This window comes from Nannobrachium achirus (assembly GCF_963921795.1).
Source record: "Nannobrachium achirus genome assembly, chromosome: 24".
In the NCBI taxonomy this organism is placed as follows: Eukaryota; Metazoa; Chordata; class Actinopteri; order Myctophiformes; family Myctophidae; genus Nannobrachium; species Nannobrachium achirus.
The window spans coordinates 28,812,612-28,829,759 of NC_137831.1; the positions used below are offsets into that span (position 1 = coordinate 28,812,612).

At 42.5% G+C, this 17,148-nt stretch overlaps 1 protein-coding gene across 2 annotated transcripts in view; it reads left to right on the top strand.

Annotated features, from left to right (window-relative positions):
* LOC308279971 (MSL complex subunit 3-like) overlaps positions 1 to 17,148 on the top strand; it is a 241,102-nt gene that overhangs the window by 58,977 nt on the left and 164,977 nt on the right. The window contains exon 15 of one of the 2 annotated variants that reach the window (XR_013961707.1): positions 5,630 to 5,659. The exons of the other annotated variant lie outside the window; for it this stretch is intronic. The gene's annotated coding sequence lies outside the window, so the exon portion shown is untranslated. Of the gene's footprint in view, positions 1 to 5,629; positions 5,660 to 17,148 lie in introns of those variants that run through there. 2 annotated transcript variants of the gene reach the window in all.

The window sequence follows — 17,148 nt, forward strand, 5'->3', positions numbered from 1 at the left end:
CACACTTGGGTTACGCCAGATGAAGGGCATAGTAATATTCCATGAGTTAGATGAGTCCCTTTTGAAAGTCACCGGCAGAGTCCCAATGCAGAGCAGGCAGTTGTCCTCACAGACGAGGACGACAGGACTGGCCAGAGGACGCTGACGAAGGAAGCCATTGGGGTCTTCAGTAGGCTGGTCAATGGACAAGTCACTGAAAAAGATTAGAAAAACAGTGAAAACATGATACTTTGAATTGAGCAAACATGTTTAATAGCATACATGACCAAATTAAACCACACTACAGTATCTTTCAATAAACAAGGTTCCAACATTATTCTGACAATATTCTCCAAACTTTACTTTAGTTTTTGCAGAATATCAAGGACTAGTTTAACTATTTAAAAAAAAAGTACTCTTAAAACACAGTGATCACTTTCGTCACTCCATCTTATGTATTTTGAGATTGAACAAAAATAAAATGTACTGTACAGGCATTACTAACTTACAGTATATGCACACTCTCACCTTAAGGATGTGAAACATGGCCTCTCTGCCATCTCCCGGGGGGGGGAGGCACTGAAGATGGGGAAAGCTGTGGCAGGATTCCCAACAGTGAGATGGACTGCTCCACTGGGTTTCACTGAAAAGACAACATATGGCAGTCAATGCATGAAGACCCAAAATGACTTTTTTTCTATTGATTACTCACACCATGTTTTCTATCGATTACTCACACCATGTATATTTATGTATAATATTTACCCCCATTGATTCCGGATAGACCCGAATCCATTTGGGTCCCCATCCGGAACGAATGGGGGTAAATTTACTCTAAAAACAAAAAATATTATTGAACTCAAGTCTCCATGTGTGAATAATCAATAGGAAAAGAAAAGGTCATTTTGGGGGTGAACTACTCCTTTAAATCAAGGACAGGCGCTGTACAAGCAATCTAAAATAGCATATTGATGGTCAATATTCCACGCACAGTTATCAATGACAACGGAAGTGTATATAAATGCCTGTCCACAGCATCTCCAAAGCCAAACTTGTGTTTGGTGAGTCACGACTTTCCGACGTGCAGATCAGAACACAAACTGCACATTAACGTTGCTTCCCATAGTCAGATATTATTTACCGGTACTAATCTGCACTGTGTATAAAAAGAAACTCTGGCAGAATGCACAGGGAGTCACATTAATATTGCTTCCCATGGTAAAGAAAATAAAATCACCATATATTAGATATCGTCACTGTCTGGCCAAAACCTCTTAACTCCATTTTGAGGTTTTTGATTTTTGTGGCATAAATCAGGGCTATTGAACACCCTTTAAATCTGAGTGTTGGTTTAAATAACATTGAAACAATGAAAAGTAGTAAAAAGCCCTTCAGGGGGGCGCCCGCTGGCCTGGTGGTCAAGGCGCGTACCATATACTAGGCTATGATGCCTGCTGGCGTCGCCGGTTTGATTCCCGATCCGGACGACCTTTGCCACATGTCATTCCCCATCTCTCTCCCCATTTCCTGTCAGTCTACTGTCCTATCGAATAAAGGCATAAAAAGCCCAAAAACAAATCTTAAAAAAACCTCCTTACTCCACTTGAGCTAATTTTCACGAAAATGAACATTTCGGCACCAGCAGCAGAGATATTAAACATGTAATAGAACACATATTTTAGACAGGACTGAGGTGGATGGTACTATGGGTCAAACAGCTCTAGGAGTATACAAAAAGGGATTGGAATTAGATTAATATCCATTCATTAGGAGATCTCCAAATAGAACTGGGGCGACCTCACCTTTGCCGATCTTCTGGTTCTTTAGGATGGCATAAAACTGGTAGTCCCCGACGAAGCTGTGTCGTCACTGCATGACTTCCTCGATGTACAGGGTATTGTAGGGATGCACAATTCTCCTAATCTCATCCAGGGCCTGAAAATACATTGCAAAACAGGTGAAATAAAATATTTAACATTGCAACGAACAATAAATTAAAATAATTAGCAGGAAAAAAACTAAAAATAAAAATAAAAAAAAAGATACAAGCTCACAGCGCAACACAGAATCCCATGCTGCAAGTTTGTAGATCTGCTATTTCTTTTAAATCATGAAAATATTAGCAAATCTTTGAGTATATATTTTTCAAAGCAAACCCTGGCTTGGACCAGGTGAGCCTGTGGGACGTCGTACACATACAAAACAGCAGTTCCTGCCTTTGCAAAGATCCTGAAAAATGTCTTGTATTTGTACAAACTCCAAAATCAATCCTCTAGGCAACACAGAAAGGGGGAACTTATTTCCGCACTCCTTTAAGGTATATTAAAGGACCACCTCACCTCTGGGACAACCAGATCTTATTTTATTGTTGTTTGGGACACGATCAATGCAATTGTTATTTTTTTGTGTTCAAACTGTGTTTTTAGATATTTTAGTATTTCAGCATGCTACAACTGGTCATATTTGACCAGTCTGGTTGTCCCAGAGGTGAGGTGGTGCTTTAATAGCATAGTTCAATATTGAAAATGGGTGGTTTCCCCTTTAATGTTGCCCATTAATGACATGCCAAACCATATCGAAGTGTATACTGTGAGACATCTGACTAGCAAGAACCAACAAAAATAATAATAATAATGTAATGTCATTTGTACAACTCTAAGAATTTACCCTTTTGTCTCTGGTCACCCAGGAAAGAGCACCAAAGCCTCTTCGAGAGGTGGTGTAAAAAGCATCTCAATATCATTAATGGCAGCTGGAACCTGGAACAGAAATTACATTTAATAAATCACAAAACTAATTCAGCCCGATGTTTGCATTAGTGGTTCTCAAAGTGGGTCGGTCCCCAGCCAATCTGTGTGTACATAGTTAATTCTATACATTGGACACTTGAAATCAGTCGATCTACAAGCTCCCAAGTAAGGCATTGTAAATGTAATAATCAAATATTTGGGGATCATTGACATGAACATCAGTGGTGCAAACTAATTCTGTACTGTACTGTACTGTACTGTACAGTACACTTGAGTTATTTTTACTTCAGTTGGGTATTTCCAATTTTCAATACTTTGACTTCTACTCGACTACATCTGGACTCAAAATATAACATTTTTAATGGGTGCATCTCTCCTTTCCAACACGTCTCCTTTCTGACAGACACTAACCGTCTCTCGTATTCCCACTGGGCCAGATAACAGATAAAAAATGGTGGATGGTAGATACAGATAAAAAAAAACATCTGCCACAGATATTTCTTTTATCTGTGGCAGAGATTTTTTTCTTCTGTATCTACCATCCACTTTGAATGGAAAAATAATCTGGCCCAGTGGGAATGGGCCTTTACCCTTACCCTAACCGTAAGCTCAATGGAAGTGTTGCTGTCGGAGTGGCGACATGTCGGAATGGAGAGAGCCCCCCCATTTTAAAACTTAAGTTACTTTGTAGATTTCAATTATTCCAAGATAATGATACAACAACAAGAACCACTTCAACCCTATATAGACATCATCTGTATGACGTGTCACAACACACTGTGAGGTTGTAGATTGTCCATTTCATTACATGAAATGAAAGCACTTTTGGTACTTTAGGTCAGGGGTTTTCAAAGTGGGTGACGACGGCAGTCCAGGGGTGCCGCGAGATAACCCTTTGATAATATTTGAAATTTATTTGGACATTTAAAAATATATTTAATATAATTTTAAACTTGAAGTCAAAGTTATTTTCAGTCAGTTTGAACCAAAATGGCTATTATCTCAATGTTTTCCTCACAAATAATGGCTAAAATATGCCATAAATATAAGGTGAAAATGATCAATATCGTAACTGTAGTTTCAAATGTGTCTAGGGTAATGTCTTTAGGTAAAATAAAAGCCCTACTTCATCACACAAAAGAGTCACACAAGTAGTGAAAATAGCAGATCTACAAGCACACAACGCCTCGCATCAGAGATTTCCTGGGGGTCCCCAGCAAAATGATAATTAGGAACCAAATGGACGCTTATGGGTATGTAACTCAAAGTGTACAAATTTACACTCCCAGTTAAATTACCATTGATTTCACAGCAATGGTCTTCATCAGGGGTTCTGGGACCACTAGGGGGTCCTCAGAGTTACTAAAAAGGGGTCCTCCACATATTAGTGTGCTAGAGATCGTTTTCCTCCTATATTTTATATTGACCACTTGAACCCTAGTATCCATATTCTGAGAACTTAAGACAAAAATAGCAGATCTACAAGCTCACAATCCCACAAAGAGGTTTGGACATGAATCCAAAATCCACTGATGATTGTGCTGTCAAACAATTAAACTATTTGGAATCTATGAACAGGTTGTGGGGGTCCCTGCTTCATCTCTCTCTCTCAACTAAGGGGTCCTTGGGCTGAAAACGTTGAAGACCCCCTGTTTAGATGTGGCAAGTCAAATGCTACCACCTAGCTGCTGTTTGTATGTTGACAACACTGCTCACCAGGCGATAACATTATAATGCATTCCACCTACACAATACAGCAATACTAGCGCCTAGCCCTGACATTAGTATGTCAAACAACACCCAAAAAAAGTTTTGTCTGTCCGCAATAAGCACAACCTTGAAACATAAATGTGTTTTACAGAAGCTACAGCCCACAGGCAGCTAGCGTTAGCAGCTAACAATGCTAAACATGGCCAGAAACACAAGTTACACAACGTGAGATTACACATGTCTAGACGGATATATACCATACCTGCGAGTGTGTTGGTGATCACGTCGTCCACTTCCATGATGCGGAGTAGTCTTTTAGAAGGCTATTTTATTTATCCAACTTTGACGAAATGAAAAAGGCGAATGAAACTCTGCTCTGCAGCCGGCAGCCGTTACTGTTTGAAACGGCCCGGGGAGGGGATGAGAGTAGACTACGTCATCTCCTCCTGTGTTCATTGGACCATACCATCTCCTCGGAGGGGGTGTTAGAGTAATACATATATTTTATATTTGCTAATAAATGTTTCCTCTAAATAAACGTTTTGGATTATGCACGTAAAACAATATATAATGTAGATTCACTTGTATTATAACACTAATAAATTGCCTTAAGTTGATATTGTGAAAGCACAAAATTATGAGGACTACCCCTTAACTTTGTGTCTTCCAACATCATTAGAAGAATTAGTTATTAGCAGAGCCCTAGAATGGATTAAATCTGATTAAACTGCTCTGGTTATTAGACTTATGTAATGCATTTTGGAGGGGAGGGAAATTGACATAGTTGGAAGGAGAGTTTTATAGGACAATGGCAAGATTTGTCAAACCTTGATAATTATAGGCTATTTGCCATAACATCTATGGCGAAAATGATAAAAGAAAGATTATCATATTATATGCAGAGCAAATTATATAGGCCTACAGAAAAGGAAGAAACACAATGGATCAAACCACATCTGGAATATGGGGGCTTGATACATTGTGATATGAGACTAGATATCCTCTGGGATATTAGTTATGCTCATTTTGATTTAATAATAATAACTTATATATAATAACCAAACTTTACATTAGGCCTAATACTTTCAATGATGTTCAAAAGTAGCAGTTCGACAAGCTCACAACCAGTGGCTCTCATATTTGTATTGGAGACCCCCCAAAATAATCATGGAATTTAGGAGTTAAAGGAGTGGTTCACCCCCAAAATGACTTTCTGGCTACCCCCCCTAAATCACATGAGCTGAGTCAGAATATGCAGGGTTTTTTTCAATGCGCCAACAGGAAGTGCCTCAAACCTGCCACTTCCTGGTGTGTTTTGGGTGTTACGGGTTGATAGGTGCTCTGATATATTTTTTTCTCAAGTCTGCACATAATTCTAAGCCTCAGGTCGACATTCAATAATCCTAATATCCTATCACGATTTTATTGTAATTCAAGGGAGGCTAACCATAGTTTTACCCTAGGAATGTCGCACAGAAATAAAAAAACTAGGGCTAGCCCTCTAAATCGTGTGTGCCGAGTCAGAATATGCAGGTTTTATTTTGATGCAGCAACAGGAAGTGCCTCAAACCGGCCACTTCCTGGTGTGTTTTGGGTGTTACGGGTTGGTAGGTGCTCCGATATATTTTTTTCTCGAGTCTGCACATAATTCTAAGCCTCAGGTCGACACTCAATAATCCTAATATCCTATCACAATTTTATTGTAATTCAAGGGAGGCTAACCGTAGTTTTACCTTAGGAATGTTGCACAGAAATAAAACACACCTCCACGCGTTTGTCTCGGTGAGCTATACAACATACTAAAAGATCGACCCTTGACACAAGATGGTTTTCCACTTATAATGCGAAATAGCTAACCTCATGGTTAGTTATTTTGCGTTATAATTCAAAGACGATGCAACATCAGACCTTGGTTCTGAGATATGTTGTAGAGCTCTCCGAGGCGAACGCGTGGATGTCTTGGTTGTCCTACGACCTTTCTTCCCTGGGATCTCTAATTTGACCAAGGGTCATAGAGTCTATAACCGTTAGAGCACATTGAACTGCAGGCCAGAGAAAGCTATCTCCTCACATGAGTGTCTGTGTGGGATGGACTGGGATACTGGTATGTTCAGCTCGCCGAGACGGACATGTGGGTGTGTGTAACTCCTCTGTGCGACACTCCTATGCGGAGAAAACGCCCCCTGAAGTTAGAATTAGGGTTAGTCCTCCAGGGGTCGCTCGGAAATAAAACATACATCCACGTGTTCGTCTCGGCGAGTCGAACAAGAATCTTTTTTCCCGTTTGTCTGTACACCCCCGAGGACCCGAGCTAGACCTTTTAGAAGTGTTAGAAATCGACCAAAGCAATTTTACGCAACGGGACCAACTTCATCGGACTCCACGCCAAAAAGCAAGTCAGAATAAGTGTCTTTTATCTGAAAAAAATTATAATTGAATTGACACCGTCCGAATTTTGTGTCTTTTTTGCTATCGTCAAGGCTTAGAACTGTCGGAGACACAAGACCCATTTCAACAGATTTGAATTTTTTAATGATTTTAAGGACTCAAGGCCCAAACTAAAGCCTGCCTTGAGTATTTTATGCGACCTTTAGGGGTTATAAGTGTCGTAGGGACACACGACCAAGTTCATATTTTAACGTCCAGGGCCACCAAAAAGGGGCTGATTTGAAGACTTCCAAGTGGCATTTATAGAGAGACTATGATCCTGGTAAAAAAAGTCAGTGAGTGACCAGTAATTATAATCATGAAGCATTATGAGTGCTTATGTTGTAATTACAGTGCAAGCATGCATATACAGTAAGCATTATCATAGAATGCTTTATAATGGGATTGATGTAATCGATATTAAGCTCATATCTAACAGGTCTTCATATTGGAATGCCCATCAGCTAGGCCGTCATCAGTGTTAACACTGTTGACGGCCTAGCCAAAACGCGTCTGTTTATTTGCTGCTGCTGCTAACTGGGGGTCCCTGAAGCTCCTTGGAGGTTGTAGTTTGGCAGGTAAGGAGTGTGTGTGCAAAATTTGGCATGGATGGGGGCAACGGTTGTGGAGATATGAGCAGGGCAAAAGTGTGACGTGTGACTGACGGACAGACAGACAGCCGGTGGAGGTTTTGGTAGTAAATGCGACCTATGGTCGCAATTATCGAGTATAGAGCTGACCTGTCCCTGCATGGAGAAAGTTACATATATGGAGGAAGACAGCCCATATCTGTGTGGCTGAGTATAACTGAGTAAGCATGATTGGGGTCTCACAGCATATATCCATTCCATATACAGTACATGGATCTCCATATATGGGTACCAGGAGTCTCTGGTCCGATATACATCACCGGCCAGACGGCCAAGACATGGCGCGACCTCACCCTTTAGGGCCAGGTTTATTTGGAATATTCCAAAACTCAATCAAATTGAGTTGCAAGTGCAATAGCTGAAAGTCAGTGCAACGTCAGTCCATCCTCTTCTTTGATCTTCTGGTGTGAATGCTTCTACAGAACTTCAGCATGAGGAACTCAAGCGAACAACTCTGAGGTGGAATGGCGAGTTTATGAAAGAAAAAAACAAACCTAAGTAACACAAATGTTTTGGCGCTTTGTAATTTGTAGTGTTTTTGTGGCTTTAAAGCTCAACAAGTTTTTGAGCACATTAACACATCACATTAGCACACAGTCGCAGCCCAAATGAAACTATGATGCATTAATCATTTCTTATATTGAGAAGTTGTTCAAACTGGTCTTAGTCTTGAAGTAAGGAAATATGATCTAGTGCCTCTGCTGAGATATGCATGGACATCACTGTTGTAGCTTGTTACTGGTTAAATATTGCTCAATATTTGATCAAATTCCCTATTAAGAAAATACAAGTCATATTTTCCTTAAAATGAGGAAAACATTCTAGTGCGAAACATGCTTGAAAAGCAATGTTTTTCTTTTTACGAAGAAAATAAGACTTAAATGCTACAAACAAGGATTTATTTACTTTCTTGAAAATCAGTTTTTGCAGTGTAACGGTTCCCCGCTTGGCATGTACATTGCTCAATACTCTGGCAAGCAACTAAGCTATGTTTGCCGCCATGATTGTACTTAAATGTCATACAATTAATATAAAACGTAATTTTTTAGACAGGCATATATTTTAGCCACCTCTTGCTAGGACCCCCCCTCCCACCCTACTGCGCATGTGCTGTGATGGGATTTATGGCTCTCTGAAGTGAGCCGGATCTCTGGGATCCGTTCCTTTCAAAGAGCCGTTCAAAAGACTGGCTCATTTGAGTTACTATGTAGATTTTGATTATGATTACAAATAACTTCAACCCTATATAAATGTATTTCTGACATACATATGTAGCCTACATACCTGCTATTTGAAAATAGCCGATCTACAAGCTCACAAATGATTTTTTTTTCTTTTTTTTTACATTTTATTCATTGGAAAACCTGTGAAACAGGACATTCTTAAAGTACATTTTGATACCAATACTTTTGTACTTTTACTTAACTTCCAAGTTTCTACTTGTGGCAGAGTATTTCCACATGGATTGCAGTATTGATATTTTTTTTTACTTAAGTAAAGAATTTGAGTACTTTTCCCACCACTGTTCATTTACAAAAGGAACGGCTCCCTACTACGAACCGGATCCCATCGTTCATTTCAAAGAGCCGTTCACAAGACTTGATTCGTTCGCGAACGTCCCATATCTAAGACACAGTAGCAGCAGTAGCAGGCAGACAATCGTATGGCATTTTTGGACACAACACGGATAGTATTGTTATTGCACAAGATACACACGCTGGAAACACATAAACAGCTTTTAGAAACACTTTTTCTCTTTCGGTTTTCGGCGGCGGCGGGGGGCGCGACCGGACCGTTTTAATGCCTCGGATCGGATACAGACAGAGAAAGATACACCGTCCTCCGTCCTGTGTGTGTGTGTGTGTGTGTGTGTGTGTGTGTGTGTGTGTGTGTGTGTGTGTGTGTGTGTGTGCGCGCGCGCGCGCGCGTGCGCTGCAGTGAAAACCTGTCTCTTTCTCTGTCTCTCCGATCCATGTTCACAAAAAACATTGCCTCACTCCATAACCACTGGATCGTGCATCATAATAATGCGTTAATAGAGCACGCACGCCGAACGCACAGTGACACATTCGCGATCGTGCAAATGCTATGGTGTAACTAAATAGCCTACGCATGTAACATTGTGTTGACGGAGGGACGCTGCTCTAACGTGCAAGCTTCAATCGTTATGTTGCTTTCTGCAATGGAGAGCAGGAGTAGGATGAGGAATAGTGGAATACACAAAAAACATACCAGCGAGGCATTTATGTAATTTCCAACATCAAAAACCCCAAATATTAACAACAATCAACGGGTCGACATGTCTCAGAACGTGCCTACTTTCGCCATTTGATTTGTCCTGACTCCTATTATATTGGTGCTAAAAAAGACTAACTCACTTTCAGACAGCCCAGACCGGGTGGGGAGGTGGGGCCACGGCCGCTTAAGGCAGTGGTTCTCAACCTTTTCAGGTCGCGACCCCCAAAATAATCATATTTTAACTGGGGACCCCCCCACCCTGACGAGCACGTGGAATTGTAGGAGTTGGCATTACATTTAATTTGACTTGATCTATTCCATTGTGAAAATAGCCGATCTACATGCTCATTACGCCTCGAGATCTGCTATTTTCACAATTTCTGCCTCTAATATTTGACAATTTGACCAATGTTTGACCAGAGGTACTAAAAAGGTCTTTAAAGTTTTAAATTGTCACTTAAGAAATGTGCAGATACCCTGTATAGTATACTGTAGGTTGGTCTGTTTACTGTTGAGTGAGAAAACAGTGTTAAGAGTGAGTTAACATTTAGCTAATCATCTGGGGACCCACCAAAATAATTTGGGGACCCCTTTGGGGGTCTCGACCCACAGGTTCAGAACCACTGGCTTAAGGGACTGGAGGAGGTTGTGTTATTATTTATAGTGTGGTACGATGTGTACTTCCGTAGGATTTTTGTGCTAAAATTGATTTTTTTGCAGATCCTGGTTCTTTAGAGTCCAAACTATGAGAAAATGATGGGTGTCAACTTTTCCGGACCCCCACCCCCTTTCTGGGGGTCATCTAGTTTGGGACCTCCCAGAACAGTACGCCAGCCAGTTAATGTCCAATTTTCTTAATATTAGGGTTGTTTTGTAGGTTTTAAAGCATTCCGAGTTAATTTATTGCACTTTTGAAGCAGCCAGACTTTCTGACTTTTGGTTGGGGTCTTTCTTCACATGGGACCCCCCAGACGGTCCCCTGTGCCTATCTCAGTAATCGCTCTGCTCCTGCTCCAGAAAATGTCATATTAGATCATAATTGAATAAATGTTTTTGTAGCTGGGCTCTGAAAACAAAAATGAGTAGTAGCAAATACCAGGGGTCTTCCACAGGGGCTTCGGGACCCCTAGAGGGTCCTCAGAGTTACTACATAGTGTAATGATTTGTTTTGCTGAACTTATTTTTATTTTTTTTATTCTTTACTGCTTTGGCTTTTATAGGGACCAAACTGTCAGAAAATGATAGGTGTCAGATTTTTCTGACCCCTGCCCCTTTTCTGGGGGGTCATCTATTTTAGGACCTTAGACCTTAGAACAGTATGTCAGCCAGTTAATGTCCAATTTTCTTAATATTAGAGTTTTCATTTTAAAAGTCCATATATTGCACTTTTGAAGCAGCCAGAATAACCTTTATGACTTTTGGTGGGGGTCTTTCCTCACATGGGCCCCCTGGAATGACCCCTGAGCCTATCTCAGTACTCATTACAGTCCTTGCTCTGCTCCTGCTCCAGAACAGTGTCAAATTAGATCATAATTGAAGCATAAAAGCTTTTTTTGTAGCTGGGCTCTGACAACAAAAATTAGTAGTTAATACCAGGGGTCTGGGACCCAGGTGTCCTCAGAGTTACTAAAGGGGGCCAGCCAAATCTCTGGTCACCCCAACCTCCCCTCTGGTCGTAGAGATGCTGAAGGGCAGAGCACTGCATCCCACAGAGCTTAGACCCCACTAAGGTCATCCTCCGTAACTTAGCCTTGTTGGCCTCTGAGAGAGCCCCTTACCAAGCCAGGAAGGAGAAGGTAAGGAGGCTCTCTATATGGCAGATGTAAAAGCTGCAAAGGATGGGGGGCAACATCCATATATCTCAGCCTCCGTAGGAGGTAGGTCCGCTGCTGACACTTTGAAAAGATGGCCTGTGTGTTGTCATTAAAAGTCAACCCACTGTCAATAGTGGTCCCAAGATATTTGTAGCTGCTGACCCTCTCCACCAGCTCTCCAACTAGTGTCAGCTGAGAACAGGGTCGAGGTCATCATCCCTCCTCCGGGGGCTTATGAGAAGCTCTTTGGTCTTCTTCACATTCAGCTGGAGGTAGTGCTCCTCACACGACTGGTGGAGCTTCTCTGCTTCCTCTTCAAAGTGAGCAGGGCAGTTTGAGGTGTCCACCAGAACAGTATCGTCCGCAAACTTCACAGCCATGCTCGCACTGTCCGAGCCCCTCAGGTTGTTGGTATAGAGCAGTGCAGCTTCAAGTTCTTTGACTGAAATCCCATCCCATTACCCTGCATTATCACAGATGCTGGGTTGTTGGACCAAAGTGTTCCAATGACTCCAATGTGGATGGAAATAAGTAAGCTTTGCCCAACCCTGAGGCTCATAGGGCAGGAGACTATGTCCTGTTTCTGTGAGGCAGCTTGGTGTACAAGTACCCCTGGACAGTGGACATGATAACAGTTTATCACAGGGACATACCCCAATCCAGCCTTTGATGCTGAGGTCATACATTCAAGATGTATGACAAGGTCCATATATTGAGTTCCCTGATGTCTTCAATATTAAGCCCATATCTAACAGGACTTCATATGGGAATGCCCATATATGGAGGCCACATCGGCACATACCACACTAACAGAATCCATATATGGCCAAGACAGCCCATATCGGTGTGGCTGGTTCTACAGACAGGGATCTCCGTGTATGGGCATAAAAGGGTATGATGTCAGTTGTCATAGACATCATAGGACTTTCACATAACAAATAACTGAGTAAGCATGTTTGGGCTCTCACAGCATATCTCCATATACAGTACATGGATCTCCATATATGGGTACCAGGGGTCTCCATATATGGGTAACTGGTCCGATAAACATCACTGGCCAGATGGCAAAGAATTGGCGCCCTGAGGCATCTTACTAGTAGATACTGAGAATACTAATAAACCATCAAGTACACTACATAAACCCAGGATACATAAAACGAACAGTTTCTAATATTATTCAAAAATAGATAGCAAATTGCAGAACTGGTTGGAAGAATAGGGCCAAAACTGAAACAGCCGTTCGGCTGGCCCCCTGTAGTAACTCTGAGGACACCCGGGGGTCCCGGACCCTGTGGAAGACCCCTGGTATTAGCTACTCATTTTTGTTGTCAGGTACAGAGCCTAGGTACAGGTACAAAAGCTTTTATGCTTCAATTATCATCTAATTTGACACTGTTCAGGAGCAGAGCAAGGACTGTACTGAGATAGGCTCAGGGGTCATTCCGGGGGTCCCAGGTGAGGAGAGACCCCCACCAAAAGTCACAACGGTTATTCTGGCTGCTTCAAAAGTGCAATATATGAACTTAGAATGTTTTAAAACCTTCAAAACAACTCTAATATTATGAAAATTGGACATTAACTGGCTGGCATACTGTTCTGCGAGGTCCTAAAATAGATGACCCCCCAGAAAGGGGGCGGGGGTCCGGAAAATCTGACACCCATCATTTTCTGACAGTTTGGTCCCTATAAAAGCCAAAGCAGTAAAAAATACATTTTAGCAAAGAAATCCTTAGAAGTACACTTCGTATCACACTAGGTAGTAACTCCGAGGACCCCCAGGGGTCCCGAAGCCCCTGTGGAAGACTTTGTTACTACTCATTTTTGTTTTCAGAAAAAAACTTTTATGCTTCAATTATGATCTAATATGACATTGTTCTGGAGCAGGAGCAGAGCGAGTACTGAGATAGGGCTCAGGGGTCCGTCTGGGGGGTCCCAGGTGAGGAAAGACCCCAACCAAAAGTCAGAAAGCTTATTCTGGCTGCTTCAAAAGTGTAATAAATGAACTCAGAATGTTTTAAAACCTACAAAACAACCCTAATATTAAGAAAATTGGACATTAACTAGCTGACATACTGTTCTGGGAGGTCCCAAACTAGATGACCCCCAGAAAGGGGGTCGGGGTCCGGAAAAGTTGACACCCATCATTTTCTCATAGTTTGGACTCTAAAGAACCAGGATCTGCAAAAAAATCAATTTTAGCACAAAAATCCTACGGGAGCTGTTTTTTGGACGCATCGTACCACACTATTAGGTGGCGTAGAAAATTACAGTAACTATATATATATATTTTACCATTAGTGTCCATGTGTGCCTTTTTGTTAATGATAAATCTTGGATATTATCTCACTACCTTAATCAGAATACGTACCAGCCAGTCTGTCCGCATTTCTGCTAACTAAGCGTCCGACTGTCCGTTGTTCAATTGTGTAAAAAACAGGCGGGACAAAAATGCCTCGCTGATCATCTACTTTTCCTGTGGCTGGGCAGGTGGCGCAGGGCCGGCCCTAGGTGGCTGTCTGGGGCCCCACGCAGTCAGGGCCGTGTTTTGCTGTAGGCCATTCCCTTTAACTGGCCAATAGGGATATGTGGGCACTTGGAGAGGTGGCCACCTAGAAAACTGGGCACTAGGGACATAAAGGGGAGCACACACTGAACACGGGCAGCTGCGCAGCGTCGCATCGCGGTATCGACGCACGTGAAGTGCTGCGCGGTAACCCCAACTGGATGCGGCGCGCTGCCACACAGCACATCCATTTCCCCCGGTGGGAAGAATGGGAGAACATGTTCAACGCGCGGCAACGCTGGTCAAATAGAACAGTGGCGTATCGGCACGGCAGACGAGGCTTTCCGCACCGCCTCCGCGTCCAGCGTGTGTTCCCCTTAAGCCCCCACAGGGGGCTTTTTTTCTAGTATATATATATATATATGCTGTATGTCACAGTTAGTTTGAGACTCAGTTAGATTGAGAACAGGAGCGTTCGTTGTGCGGCGCGGGGCGGAGCAAGCGGTCGCTTTGATCCACAACAACTACAACGTAGCGTCGGCAGGAATGATAGCGCCTCACCCCACGGAGGTTAGGCATAGTTTTACTGAGGTTAGGGTTAGGGTTAGTCCTGTCTAAATAAACAAATAAAGTAAAGTCAGCGACCTGCCGGTCGGGAGTAGTTGGATGGTGCAGTGTCTTGCTCAGGGACACTCCCGACACCACCCGGGAGGAACCGGGGGTTGAAGCCAGGTATGGAACATGGAGCCTGTACACTCTCCCTCAGGGGTGGGCAACTTCGATGATGGCGAGGGCCACTATATTTCCACCTTCACTCCAGAGGGCCACAATGGCATATTGGTATGTCCTACTTTGTCATTCTAGTATCTCATACAAAAGAAGCAAAAATAGCAGATCTACAAGCTCAAAACGCATCGCGCTTGCTCAAAACGCATCGCGCTGCGATGCGTTTTGAGCTTGTAGATCGGCTATTTTTGCTTCTTTTGAATTGGAATCCGGAATTCTTTTTTTGTTATTTTTTAATTGTAATCCTGGGATGTAACATTTTGATTTATTTCAAACGCATTTAGTTATATACTCATGTTAACTTTATGAACCTAAATACAAATACATTGGACATAAAAAGAAATACATTTTAATACTACTATACAAGCCCTTAAGCTACTAATATACTGACGGAATTAAAGTAGGTCATTTTTGGAAGTGTAACAGCTGTAATCAATAATATATCAGTATGCCGGTATTAACCTGTGGGCCGCATGCAGTGAAGGTGGGGGCCACATGTGGCCCCCGGGCCGCCAGTTGCCCATGTACGCTCTACCTCCTGAGCCACTTCCGCCCCAAGTCATCCAATCACTCATCAGTCCCTCCATCTGTCCGTCTCTATTGGTTGTTTCATGCATTTGTTTATACCTTAAGTGATGCAAAACGACAACAGAAGGTGGGGGAAATTGTGGTAATTCAGTGGGCATAATGGAACAGCTGGAGCCGCGAACCTGCGCGGAATTCAAATGAGATCTGATCGGCTCAATTGACAATTTTCAATAGACCTTTTTTTTCTTTGTTCTTCTCAAACTGCACCAGGCCAACCATTCATCCCTCCAGACATAGATGAGAGAGAGGGAGAGAAAGAGCATGAACATATTGGCTCATGAAAACAACTTGCAGTTTATCCAATATTAAAATTGGATATGGGACCAATGGGCGGCGGGCCAATGAGCCACTATGACTCAGACATAACCATAAACACCTGATACGCCCCGAGAACCACCGATCCCTGTTCGCGCGTCGTCTCATCTTTGCATTCACTTTGTATGTAATCGGTTTGAACCCAGCTTTAGAAGGCGTTTTTAGAATTGGCCTCAGGGCTAAATGGGTGCCACCCAGCTTCTTTATGTTTCAGTGATGTCTAAATGGGAAACCTGAGCTTCAAAATGTAAATGCTTGCAGTTTACAACAGCCTATACTGCATATACTATATAGATGAACCAAAGGATATGTACATTCTGTGCGTGCGTCGTGCGTAAGCGCGTGTGTCGCGTGTGGGTGCGCGCAGCCGCGCACACAGGTCCCGGGATCATTCATGTCGTCTATACAATCTAATTATGTACAATTTTCGCGGGCAATTACTGAAAAACTGTCCTCATATCCTGATAGCCTTTACACAGGTCGCCGTGTGTCATGTTCTAAGTGGCGGACGGTGGTCTAATTTTAGAAGGCCGCCTCTTTGCCAAGCCAAGGTTACGCTATGCTTAGTCAGTTGGCAGAGCTGGCAGGGCCAGGTGGCAGCGGAGGGCAGGGAGCGGAGCTCCCCGGAGGGAACGACGCACTAATAGAATCAAGTCGCTGTCGGGCGGGAACCTTGTATCTCCAAGTTTCAAATGTGTACATTTTATTTTCGCAAAGCAAAGCCCTGCTTCATCATACAAGGCTGTCGCACAAAAGTAGTGAAAACAGCAGATCTACAAGCACACAACGTCTCGCACCGCGAGGCGTTGTGTACTAGTTTAAATCATTTTTAAAATGATAAATACAAAACAAACGATTTCCACCTGACAACGACGAAATATAACTCATGTAATTGGCCCACTGGCTTGTCACTTGTCATGATCTGAAATGGCAAAGTAGCAGCAGCGCTATAGAGAGAGAGATCTCTCGCACAATGAGGGCCTCTCCAACTATTTTTCCCGGGCTGAATCAGGGGCCCAGCTCGTCCCTGAACGACGCACTAATAGAATCTCGTCGCTGTCGGGCGGGAACCTTGTATCTCCATGTTTCACATTTGTATGTTTTTCTTTTTTGTTGCTTTCTTTTTGTTTGTTTTTTTCGTAAATGAATACCCTACTTTGTCATACAAGAATCTCGCACGAAAGTAGGGAAAATATTGTGCGTTGCGAAGCATCGGTGAGCGTGTAGATCAGCTATTTTGTCAAGTTTGTATAATAATAATAGAAATGTTACGGTTTTGGACATGCAAGGTTTTCCACCCGACAGTGGCGGTATAATGTACATGCATATTATGCAGTGTGCCTGGTGTACACACACAGAAAACAAATCACATAATCAGCAAAGGTTAC